The sequence below is a fragment of the Rhinolophus sinicus genome, chromosome 14 (genome assembly GCF_057876585.1).
Source record: "Rhinolophus sinicus isolate RSI-liver-muscle chromosome 14, RSI-T2T, whole genome shotgun sequence".
In the NCBI taxonomy this organism is placed as follows: domain Eukaryota; kingdom Metazoa; phylum Chordata; class Mammalia; order Chiroptera; family Rhinolophidae; genus Rhinolophus; species Rhinolophus sinicus.
Window position 1 is genome coordinate 89,605,996 of NC_142514.1, and position 13,071 is coordinate 89,619,066.

At 48.3% G+C, this 13,071-nt stretch overlaps 1 protein-coding gene across 4 annotated transcripts in view; it reads right to left on the bottom strand.

The window, feature by feature from the left end:
- Positions 1-13,071, bottom strand: part of FARS2 (phenylalanyl-tRNA synthetase 2, mitochondrial) — a 558,189-nt gene that overhangs the window by 15,220 nt on the left and 529,898 nt on the right. The window contains exons 6-7 of one of the 4 annotated variants that reach the window (XR_016018687.1): positions 5,871-5,981; positions 3,402-3,420 (exon numbers count right to left, since the gene is read on the bottom strand). The exons of the other annotated variants lie outside the window; for them this stretch is intronic. The gene's annotated coding sequence lies outside the window, so the exon portion shown is untranslated. Of the gene's footprint in view, positions 1-3,401; positions 3,421-5,870; positions 5,982-13,071 lie in introns of those variants that run through there. 4 annotated transcript variants of the gene reach the window in all.

Consider the following 13,071-nt stretch of genomic DNA (forward strand, 5'->3'; position numbering starts at 1 on the left):
CGCACAGGAGAGTCCCAGAAGCCTCGCTGATGTGCTCTCCACTGTAGGGCCCAACGTGTGACCGTGAGAGAATGTCAGCTATGTGATTGCATGCCTTGAACACCTCCAAACCCTGCCCTAGTCATACCTGCTGGCTTGATGGGTGCTGCTCAGTCCCAGAGCTCCTCCCCCAGGACTTCCAGTCATGCCAGTGTAGACAGCAGGCTACCCATAGCGACCCTCTCCCCTCCCCCTAAATTCCCCAAGCTGCCTCCATGAGTTTAGGATGGTCTTTGACAGAACTTTTAGCCTCCTTCTCAGTGTGAGGGGGAAGCTGGCCCAAGCCTCAGGGTTCTCTCTGGAAGCCCAGATGTCCTGGCCTTATCTAATATTCCTCTGCAAGTCTCTTGACTGATGAGGCCAGGGACCGAGAGTGCAGCCTCATTCTCTTGCTCCTGGGACATTTGCTGGAACCCGAGACTGCTCTGATCCTGCCCGACCCCACCTTCCATGTGAGTTCATGCCAGCCGCCAGGAGCCTGGACCCTCCACGCCTACGCCAGGTCCTGGTGGGAGGACACTCTGCAGGGCCCTTGCGGCAGCCGCCTTCTGCAGGCTCTCTCTGCTCGCCTCCTACTCTGCTCCAAACTCTGGGAAACAAATTTAACGTCCCCACCTACACTGCTTACCATCTTCCCTGCTTACCTTTTTGTGGTAAAATACACATAAACATAAGATTTACCATGTTAACCATTTTGAAGTGTACAGTTCAGTGGCATTAAGTACATTCACATTGTTCTGCAACCATTACCACCATCCATCTGTAGAACTTACTCATCTTCCCAAACTGAAACTCTGTCCCCATTAAACAACTCTCACTCCCCCTCACCCCAGCCCCTGGCAACCATTATTCTACTTTCTGTTTCTATGAATTTGACTGCTCTAAAGACCTCATGTAAGTGGAATCACAGACCCTTTGGGGTGAGGCTTATGTTACTTGCATAATGTCTTCATGATGCCTCCATATTGTTCCACGTGTCAGAATTTACTTCCTTGTTAAGACTGAATCATACTCCATTGTACACGCCACATTTTGTTTATCCATGTGTCCTTCAGTGGACACTTGGGTTGCTTCCACCTTTTTGGCTATTGGGAATAATGCTATTATGAACATGGGAGAGCAAATATGTGTTTGAGTCCCTGCTTTCACTTCTCTTGGGTGGAATTTGCTGAATCATATGATAATTTTATGTTTAGTTTTTTGAGGAACCACCACGCTGTTTTCCACAGTGGCTGAGCTGTTTTACAATTTTACCAACTGTGCACAGGGTTCCAATTTTTCCACATCTTCACCAACACTTAGTATCTGTTTTCTTTGTTGTTTTTGTTGTTTTAATAATAGCCATTTTAATGGGTATGAAATGGTATCTCATTGTGGTTGAATTCTCACTGCCCTAATGATTAGGAATGTTGAGCCTCTTTTCGGGTGCTTAATGGCTATTTTTATATCTTCTTTGGAGAATGTCTAAGTCCTTTGCCCATTTTTTAATTAAGATGCTTGTACTTTTGTTTCTCAGTTGTAGGAGTTCAACCTCTTCTGGAGCCCTTTGTGGCAGGCACCTGTGCTATAAATGAGTTCTAGTGACCTTGAGCTACAGGCCTTTAAGAGTCCCTTTTGAATCCAGTCTCCACAATCATGTTTCTTTAATCGGGATGACTTAACTGCCCTCATGGGAACCATGTCTGGGTCTCTTTCTTTGTAGTCACAGGAGGAAGAGCACAGGCAGCATTTTCAGGTTTGGGCTCCCAGTGGCTTCCCTTAGCAGCATGTGTGACACTATTTTTGGTGACCCCCCCCCCCCCATCGCTGTTGGTGCCCAGGCTATGCTGGCCTTGGATCCCAGCACACTCTCCATGGATGACTCCTGGGAGCCTTCACAGAGTTCCTCCATTGCCATTTCCTGGGTCAGAGCAGAGAGCTCAGAGCTAAACCTCTTGTAATTACCGCTTCAAAGATTCTGCACAGGGACTTCAGGGAAGCGTCAGGGGCAAGCAGACCGGACGTGTGCACCAGCCTGTTCTTTCACGTCATTATTACCACCATGAGCAACGCTTAAGCGCTCACCATCCGGAGGGCCCTGTGGTCGGTGCAGGAGCATCTGTTGAGTGTCTGCTATGAGCTGCCCATGCTGGTCCCCAGAGGCCTCCCCTGACAGACTCCAGCTCATTCTGGGGAGGTTTCCATTATCCAGCTCCCCAGGTGGGGCAGCACAACAGAGGAAGAGAAAGCAAGGAGAGAATAGGAAGACAGGAAAGGGTAGGAAGAAATGAGAGGATGAAGCATCAGCTCCTTTGCACTGACCTTCCCTCTGTCCTCTGCTCCCACCAGGGGAGGAGCCCTGTCCCCACACTGGATTGCTGAGAAGCTGGCCTGCTTCTCTCACGGGTCTGTTGGCAGATGCGAGCTACACTAAGGCAGAGGAAAACCTGGGTGAGCCCCAGTGCTAACAGTCTGGCTGGCTTTCAAGGGTGATGTTTCCCCGTAACACTGAGGAACTTTGCTGTATTTGTAGGTTAGCTTTGCCATCTGAGAAGAGTTGGCTTTCAGGGCAGGACATCTGTGTTTCAGAACAAGCCGACAGTAGAGAGGGAGTGAGGAGTGGGGGACAAGGCGAGGGAAGAGAGGGGCGGGGAGAAACACTGGAAGGTGGGTGGGAGGAGAGGGAGAGGAGAAGGCATTCATAAACACCCCATACCCATGCTGTCTAAAGAGCAGCTAGCACAGCGCCCAACTTTAATTTATAAAACATGCTTCAAGAATGCACATCACATTAGTAGCTAAGGCTGGTCCCACCAACTCTTTGAAATGGGGGTTTTCTACAGCAGCAACACCCTTCTCTTGGGTTGCCCCCCACCCATCCCCACCCCCATCTCATCTGGGGAAAATAAGGGCTCAATGTGTGGCCTTTGGAGAAAGGGGGTGCTGTGTGGGCGGGCTGACCTCCCAGTCCACTATCCAAGGAGAGTTCCTCAGCTTTTACCTGTTCTACATGTATTAGAAGGAAGTTCCACTGCTTAAACATAAGCGTGTCAATTTACTGACCTGCAGCCCCCCTGAGGACCCTCCCATTCCCTGTGCTTCCCACACTGCCACAGGCAGAGTGTGAGTGACAGGTGCCCAGGATCCCTACGAGTCACGAGGGGCTGTCCAGCTGTCAGGTAGTTGCAAGGAGGCCTATATCCCCTGGCAGGACAGGACAAGTCTGTGCTTGTCACACCAAAAACTGCTGTCCTTGGGAAAAGTTGGAGTTGGTTGGCAGAGTCCAAGGTGACCTGGGAATGCCAGGGATGCTGGAATTCAATAAAATGAGACCTTCTGGGGTGTGGTGTCAGTCAAAGGGAGTGAAAGGCGGCAGCTGTTAACTTCACAAGTGAGATTTTTCTAGAAAAAAGAAATTTACTTTTGATTAAATGGAGACCACTGATGGAAATATTTCACAAAAAATAACCAATAGTTGGTCACTTAACCATTTCCCTGTTACTCTCAAAGCTATGTGTTTCTCTCTGGCTGGAAAGGCGACTAGAAATCCACATAAAGTCATCAATGTGGTATCAGTGTCTGCATTAGTGATTCTCCGCCTGGGCCGCCCATTGTGGTCACCCCTAGGTTCATCTCTGCTGTTCCAGCCCCATACTCACTGAGTGACTTAGAGGCCTGGGGCGGAGGTGGGCAGAGGGATCTTTCCCGTGCTCACCAGATGAGCAGTGAGCATCCAGGGCTGGGATCCACTGACCCTGATCCTGAACTAAAGGTGCATAACTTCCAGCACTCTCACTCCTTGGTGCTCACCCAAGGAACGTGAAACCTTATTTCCTCACCAAAACCTGCACATGGATGTGTATAGCAGCTTTATTCATAGTTGCCAAATCTTAGAACCAATTAAGATGTCCTTTAGGAGGTGAACAGATAAACGCACGATGAAATATTGTTCAGTGCAAAAAGAAATGAGCTATCAGGCCATGAAAATACATGGAGGAACATTAAATTCATATTGTTAAATGATAACAGCCAGTCTTAAAAGACTACATACCATGTGATTCCAACTGTATGACATTCTGTAAAAGGCAAAACTATGGAGACAGTAAAAAGAGCAGTGGTTGCCAGGAGTTGGGGGAGGTGAATAGGCAGAGCCCAGAGGAGGTTTAGGTCAGTGACAGTGTTCTGTGTGATACCATACTGGATACGTGTCTTTATACATTTGTCCAGACCCATAAAATGTACATGACCATCAGTGAACCCTAATGTGAACCATGGACTCTGGTGATAATAATGCCAGTGTAGCTTTATCCATTATCACAAATGTCCTCCTCTCATGGGGGGTGTTGATAATGGGGGAGGCTGTGCAGGTGTGTACACAGGGCATATATCGGGAATCTCTGTACTTTTGACACAACTGGGAACACAAAACTGCACTAAAATAAGTCTTTTAAAAAACAGTTGCACAACTTAACATGGACAAGAGTCTTCTCATGTGATTCACTGTCGTGAACTTTCCATTAATAAAGCAGAAGTGATGTATTTGTAAAGATTCTAATCAGGAATGTGAGATGTCTGCCACTGGTTGATGTGGCAACCGGTCCCCGTGATGAGGGAAGCACAGAGGTAAGCGTTTCCCCAGCTAATCCTCAAAACCAGGCGCATGACCAGCCTTCAGCAGGGATTTCTGAGAAGCACAGGGCTCTGCAGACATTGAGAATCCCCTGATCAAAGGAGCCACTGCAGCTCAGTGTTACCTAGAATTCTGCACTGAGCGACCCTGCCCTCTGCACCCAGGAGTTACATGGCTGGTGCTTCTGGGAGTGCCGTGTACAAACTGTGAGTCTTAGGCACCCATCATAACTTTGCCTGGGAGCACATTTTGCTAGGAGAGAGCAGGGCAGAGGGGAGGGTGAAGAGTGCAGGGCCGAGAAGAGGGGTGCCCCATCCTCCTTCCCTCTTGCATGATTGTTTCCAGGGGCAGCTCTGCGGGTGAGTCTTGCTGTAGGGGGATGGCTAGTGGTCTCCAGCTACCGAGCTCTCAGCCAGTATGCAGGACGCTTAGTAGGTCCTTTCTGTTATGGCCAAACCAAAGCCAGTGCCCATCTCTGAGTGTGTTAGTAAGAGTTCTTGTGGACATAGAGCCACCTCCTAGGGAGCCCACACTTCCTAAGAGAAAGGAAAAGAGCCCATGTAGAATCCGCACTAAGACCTTGGTCTCTATCCGTCACTCCTCAAAACCGATTTGTATCCTTAGTTCTTGAAGAAACTATGCCTTTGGGCCTGCTCGCCAGACCTTTCATGTGTCACTTATGAACTGGGCTGTTACTTCTCAGGTTGGAACCAGTCCTAACAGGGTCTCATTGCCTGTCTCATGACAGTGACAAAAAGGAAGTGGTGTGCCCAGAGGAGGAGGACTGATTGCCTGCAGGGTGCTAACCTATGCATGGCACATGTCACTCCTAGGCATGGCACATGTCACTCCTAGGCATGGCACATGGAAATCCTACACATGACACATGGAAATCCTATGCATGACACATGGAAATCCTACGCATGGCACATGGAAATCCTACGCATGGCACATGGAAATCCTATGCATGACACATGGAAATCCTACGTATGGCACATGTAAATCCTACGCATGGCACATGGAAATCCTACGCATGGCACATGGAAGTCCTACGCATGGCACATGGAAATCCTACGCATGGCACATGGAAATCCTATGCGTGGCACATGGAAATCCTATGTGTGGCACATGGAAATCCTATGTGTGGCACATGTAAATCCAAGGCCTCCATGTCACAGCACAGGGGGACAAGCTCTGAGATGTGCCCCAGTCCAGCTCTCACCTGCATCCTTTGAGACATCAGCAGGTGGCTGGGATGCAGGCTGCAGCTTGTACCGGAAGTGACAGTCATCCTGAAGAGGACACCTGGGCTGCTTTTTGCTGGGAGGACAACCTTGAAATGTGGCGGGGAAAGAGCTTCAGTTTTAGAGTTAAGAGACCTTCCATTTACAACTCTATGTATGGTTTGTTTCCTTAGAGCTCAATTTTTTCATTTCTAAGCTAGCACAACTGCTTACCATCCTAGAGAGGTGTAAGGATTAGATGAGGTAGAACCCCCTTGAAGCTGTATAGAGCTTTCTAGGTATAAGAGGTCATTATCAGCTTGTTCTGCTACTGGCCCTTTGAGGTGGGGTGTGGAGAATGGGATCAGGGGTCAACTAATGCAACTTTCAGCGAAGTCAAGATTCAGGGCGTTGGTTATAAAGGCCACCTGTGCCATCCCTGTCATAGATGAAATAAGTCTTTTAGTTGTGTGATGCATACCTTAGTGGCTTCCAAAACAACTAATCCTTTGATATTAAATTTATCATCAGAGTTCCCTAATCCAGGAAAGGGAGTTTTTGTTTTTTATTTGTTTATTTGTTTGTTTTGGTGTCTCTTTTTGCAGAGGTATAATAATAATAACAATAACAATAATAATACTAAAAAAAAAAGAAAAGCCTGTTTCTATGGTTAGACCCATTGTGCTGGGATGCCTGGTGTTGCAGGGCCCAAGGAGTTGCCTGAAGCTGCTGCCCTCAGGACGGAGCTCCGCCCCCTTGACAGCTTCTGGCCTGCCCAGGAGACAGACTGCCTGCACAAGAGAAAAGAGGGGCCCAGAGGGGGTTGTCCTCACAGTTCCTAAGGACCAGCCACCCCTCTGGACAGTTCCCTTTGCTTCTGCTCCACACGTAGCACTTGGCTCCCCCAGAAGGTATGTGACAACAGTGCCCCTTTATAAACAGTCTCCTCCAACTCGGAGAGTTAACAGTTTCAAGAAATCCGTTAGAAGAAACAGCCAGTGTTGCAATCCTGGCAACGTTCTGGGGCTTTTTTTTTTCCCCTTTCCCCATTTTAACTGTTAAAATTCATCTCTGAAGTTGCACACATGAATGAAATCAACAGACTCTATTCAGATCCCAAATCTGTCAGCCAATGTCTACCAACTGCCTGGAGCCAGAAGCCTCTTAGCACATGTGTGACTTGAGCTGAAAAGGGACTGGGGCAGCAGCGCAGGCTGCTTTGTTCTGGCACCCTCCTTCCTAAACATTTGCTCATTTAGAGCTCTGGAAGCAGCGATGCCTCTATTTCCTTCTATCTCAGTTCCACTGGCTTCCAGACATGGTTCAATCATCTCCCCGACAGTCCTTAGTTTCTTTTCTGCAGGCACCAGCCACCTGTGTGCCTGTGAAACCAATGACCAAACTCATTGCTCTTGGCCCACCTTTCATGCCAGCCAGTGTCTCATCAGGGTGGGAAGAGCTGGGGTATTTCCGGGAAGAGCTGGGGTATTGCCAGGAAGCACGGGTGCCTGACTGGGTGAGCTCGCCCAGGGAGAAGGAGAAGGCAGCCACACCAGAGGCAGGGCTCACCCACCCCACCCTGGACCAAGCGCTTTCAGAACTTGGGTGCTTTGGAGAGCAAGTCCCTGCACAGCAGCGAGAAGCACTGGCAGTTCTGGGACTGGACCCTGGACAGAACCCGCTGTGCCTCTGTCCAACACATGTCTGTTCCTACCATGTCTACTTGAAAGAAGTATAAGACTTAATAAAATGTAAGTTTCCTGAGAACGGGTTTAAGGTTAATCCATCCATGTATTCCCAGGTCTGGCACATGAGTACCAATATTAAAAACGTCAAGCAGTTTATACACATCGTCTTGTGGGTGTTAATATATTTGTAAGCAGATGAGTGGAAAAAGCTAGAAAGTTAAGGAAACTTCCTGAGGTAGCAAAAGCAGCAGAGCCCTGTGCATTTTCCCTTGGCTCTGTTATAATGATTAATGAATAAATATATTGAATGGATGAGTGAATGAATGAATGAATGAGTCTCTGTTTTCCCATCTGTTGATCAATATATGAGTGTCTCCCTCTGTCTGAAGACAGGCAGAGAGCGTAACTAAAATGAGGAGTCCGGGTCTGTGTGACAAATGTAGGGGCCCCGGCAGTTTTGCCCAGATGGCAGCCAGGGTTTCCAGGTGAGAGGCATGGCCTCGGACTCATGGGTGGTAGAAGCAGAAGGACCTCCTTTCTCTCCTGCAGCATTCATGCCTGAACCCCAGCAATACGAGGGTGCATAGCCAGAATAGAGATGTTTTAGACTTTGCAACATCCATAGGGGTGTTGCTGGTCAAAAAGGGGCTGTGTGCATTTGGTCATTCACCATTCACCACCCCCATGCAGAAGAGGTGGACTTGTGGCTCTGGCTGCATCTTGCCCCAGCAAGATTCACTTCATGGCTGTCATGAATGAGACAGAGGGAGGTGGGGGAGCAGAGGCCGGTGTATCTGCCCACCCAGCCTCCCACTGGGCCCGGCTGGCCCTGAATCCTCCCCCTCCCACCAGGTGGAAGGTATCACTTCAGGAGCAGTTGGCAGGATGGAACCTAGACACACCGCCACCTGCTTGCTCCTCAAGCAGCCCCCCCGCCCCCTTCCTGGCTCTCCTCCTTCTTCTTCTGTGCCTTGTCCTCACCCTGCGCAAGCACAGCCCCGAGGCTGCCTCTGACGGAGACAGCAGTTGAGGGGTTTGCTCCTGCCACTGCTGCTGGCACGCCACATCACAGATGGACACGCAGATTGCCCGAAGGCACGGACCCAAGAGGAAGGCCTTGTGACAGAACCAGAGAGCTCACTCAGCCTTGCGTACTGAGCTCTTACTATGCACCCAACCCCGTGTTAAGCTCTGAGAGGGTTTGAGAAGAGAGGAGACATGGCCCAGACCTAGAGTCCTGCTGGATGGATGCCTGTCTTGTGCCTCGTGTGCCCTCTGCCTGCCCACCGTTCCATCTTGCCAGGGCAACTCTTACTCTTCAATTTTCAGCCTAAAATCAGACCATCTTTCCTTGACCCCCAGACTCTGAACGTGGGTACCCCTGGCGACTCGACACCTCCCTCACACAGTTACTCTTTCAGTCTTATAAACTGGATTTCTCTGCTCTGGTGCAGAAATCCTACTGACTCTTTCTATCTGTATTAGTCATCAAGGTTCTCTGAGGCGGAGACACACATACAAAATAATGAATTGGCTCACATACTTATCAAGGCTGATAAATCTCAAGATGTGCGGTTGGCCAGCTGGACACCCAGAAGAGCCAGTGGTGTAAGTGCCAATCTGAGGGCAGGAGGAGACCAGTGTTCAGCTCAACCAGTCGGGCAGGCAAGGTTCCCTCTTACTCTTTGTTCTATTCGCTTCATTGGACGAGGCCACCCACACTGGGGGGACCATCTGCTCTCCTCAGTCCACTGTTTGAAGTGTTAACCTCATCCAGAAACACCCTCACAGACACATCCAGAATAATGTTTGACCAAATATCTGGGCACCCCGTGGCCCAGTCAAGTTGACCCGGCACACAAAGTAACTGTAACACTATCTGAATGTCCCACAGACACCTAAAGCTTAAAATGTCCACAGCTGACCTCAGTACTTTCTTGCCCCCTCCCACTGCCACCACCCAGCCGTCTCCCGAGCCAGCACTGCTGTGCCACAGCTCTTATTCTTCACCCACATGACTCAGCCCTATGGCCCTGCAGAGCCCACCGCCTGCAACGTCTCCACACACACTCCCACCTCTCATCCCCATAGCATCTCCCGCACTTTGGACCTCAGCCCTCGCCTGAGTTTCAGTCACTCCCTGTGTGGTCTCAGGACTCCAGCATTTCCTCCTTTCAGCCTTCTTTTCCACATTGCCACCTTTTCTGTCTTTCATCAATTCTTTGCCCTTGGCGTAAAGTCTGTTTGTGGTCTCCTCTCAGGATGAAATTCCCACTCCCGGGCCTGTCATGGAGGCCGTGCCTGGTGGAGCTCTGACCGGCCCCTCCAGGCTCATCTCACTTCTGCTCCACACACCTGGCTGCAGCCACAGGAGCCATCTGAGTCCCGAGCACCTCTACCCTTTTCTCCCCTCTGTGCTCACCTTCCTTCCCCTCCCTCTGCCACCCCTTCTGACTCCAGTCCCACCAAAATGCTTAGAGTCACACACACTATGACTGTTCGTTCTTCCCCCACTTTCACCCCCTTTCAAATACTGCCACCTTCATACTATCGCACAGGTGTCATTACACACACCTGTACACATAACCGTAGAGCACCACGAGACCACGCGCATCGATGGCACAGGGGCCGCCCGTAGTGGATCTGACCTATGATGTGGCATATACTTCTGGATGGCAAACATTTTACCCAAGACGCAGCCTCAAGCCCATACCCAGTCACCGCCACAGGCTCTGCGGGCTGACAGTCAGTCCCACTCATAGTTCTCTTCATCATGAACCTCAGGGAGCATGGGCAACGCTATGCCCTGAAGGGTAGTTCATTCATTCTTTGATTCATTCATTCAACAAACATATTCTGAAACAGTATTTCATGACTAGTTCTGTGCTGGACACTGGAGATATGAAGACAGATCACACTTGCTCTATAATTAGGGAGCCAAGATGTGCTGTATGGAAATCCCGCTGATAATGTAAGGCAATAAGAGGACAGCGCAGCGGGCCTTAGCCGGTCCCTCTCGTTTTCCAGATACAGGAAGTGCTAATAAAAGGAGGGAGAGTGGGAGACAGAAAGAAGGGAAAGAAGGCAGAGGAAGGGGGTGAGGCTGGGGGGCGGGTAGGGGGAGGAAGGAAACCCTTGGCATTTACCCAAAAGAGTTAGAAATTTACATCCACACAAAGACCTGCACAAGGATAGTTAGAGCAGCTTTCTTCATAATTGTCAAAGCCACCAAGATGTCCTTCAGTAGCTGAAGGATAAATAAACGGTGGGCCACGCAGACAATGGGATACTATTCAGCGCTGAAAAGAAATGAGCTATCAAGCCACGAAAAGACATGGAGGAACTTTAAATGCCTATTACTAAGTGAAAAAGACATTCTGAAAGACTGCATACTGTATGATTCCAAATGCATAACATACTGGAAAAGACAAAACTATGGAGACAGTAAAAAGATCAGTGGTTGCCAGGAGTTAGAAAGGAGGGATGAATAGGCAGAGACCAGGGGATTTAAGGCAGTAAAAATATTCTATGTGATCTGTGATGGTGGATACATGTCATTATCATTTGTCCGAACCCACAGGATGTACCAGACCAAGAGTGAACCCTCTGGGTGATAATGATGTGTCAGTGTAGGTTCATCAATTGTAACAAATGTCCTGTTGATGGTGGGGGAAGCTGTGCAGGTGTGGGGGCAGGGGGCCTGTGAGAAATTGCTATACCTTCCCTGTGAGCCTAAAACTGCTCTTAAAAAAATTAAGCCTATTGAAAAAAGAAAGAAGGAAAGGAAAAGAAAGAGTGAGTAAGGGTTCTGCAGGGAATTGAAGTCAAGTTTCTGAATCCCTTGTTCCCTGTTTTGAAACACAATGACAGCTTCCTAGCCACCTCCTGGCCCCCGTTATGGCGATGACACCAGTCTGGAATCTGCACCCCCTAGCTCAGTCATCCTCCTGAGGTCTGAATCTGCTGAAAGCAGTGAGCTGCTCGCTGGCCCGAGCTCTCTCAGGCTGGACGGTGAGGGCCTACCAAGCTCTCTGCTCCCTGTCCTGCTGAATTGGTCTCCAGCGCCCAGGAAACAAGGTGACCCCTTGGCCTCTATGAACAGGAGCCTGAAGCCACGTCTGGGTTTCCAGCACTTCACAAGTATCAGCTTCCATTGGGGTTCAGCCTTCTTGACTCTCACCCTATAGGTTCCCACCTCTCTTTGTCTTCTTTGGATGATGCTCCTGCCTCCATCTTCTGGAAACGGCCTTGTCGAAGCTGAGCTCAACCCACAGCCCCCGGGGTAAATCAGGACGTCTCGGGTGACAGACCCTCCACTTCAGTGGCCTTGGGAGGGGCTGTGTGTGGGCTTTTACTACCCTTGGAGTTGAATATTCAGAATTTAAATTTGATTCTCTATCAATGTAATTTTTATATTCTTTGTTTTTAAAATCTTTTCACTTATAGATGTATACGCTCAGCACTCCACATCTTAAAATGACATTTTCCTTTTCACCAAGATTCTTACTAATTTTTCCTCATAGATCAAAAGTTAATCCAGATAGTAGTTCCCCTTATTACTTCTTGTGTTTGTTTTTTCATTTTATAGCTAATTCAAAGTTTATTTGAAAACATTGTGAAATATTTATGATGTATACAATGTATATAGAATAATTCAATGAACTACTGAGTATCCAATTAGAAAAATAAAATATTGCCCATACATTTGAAACTCTTGGGGTACCAGCCCCTGGCTGCACGTTGTATCTCCCTACAAACAGGTAAACATTATTGTGAAACCAGACTTTATAATCACTATGCTTTTCTTTACATTGTTACTATGTATGAATGCATTGTGCATCGCCTATCATATTGCTATTCATGTGTTGTATTTATTATAAATGAATTTCGATACATGTATTCTTCTGCAACATGCTTTTCTTAGTCAACATTACGTTTTCGAGTTTCATGCATGTTAATAGATACAACACGGGCTCATGCACTGTCACTGCTTCATATACTCCCTTCTATGAAGAGATCACAATTCATGTATTCATTTTTCTACTGATGAAATTTTAAATGATTCCAGTTTTTTTTCTTTCTTTCTTTCTTTCTTTTTTTTTGTAATTCAAAGAACGCTGCTATGAACATTCTAAGACAGGTCTCCTTTCATATTGTGGTGCATTATCTTAACAGGTATTCTACTGTTTAAACCATCTTTGGATTCCAAGGATAAACCCAACTTGCTTGTGCTGTAGTTTTGTATTCATATATTACTGGATTTCATTTGAAACTCTAACATCGACGTCTTCAGTTGTAGGTGGCAGGTGGCCATCCCCAGAGTCAGGCTAATCCGCAGAAGGCCTTGTGTAATTTAGGGGTGAGCAGCATAACCAACTCCCTCCTCAGTTTCAGGCCCTCAACCCAAACCTCCCCTCCGGCTCCCCTCTTCCTCAGAGACATCCTCCACCCACACTCCCCTCATCATGCCTAGGGCAATGGGGGAAGTATCAGTTGCACAGTCGGGTGCTTT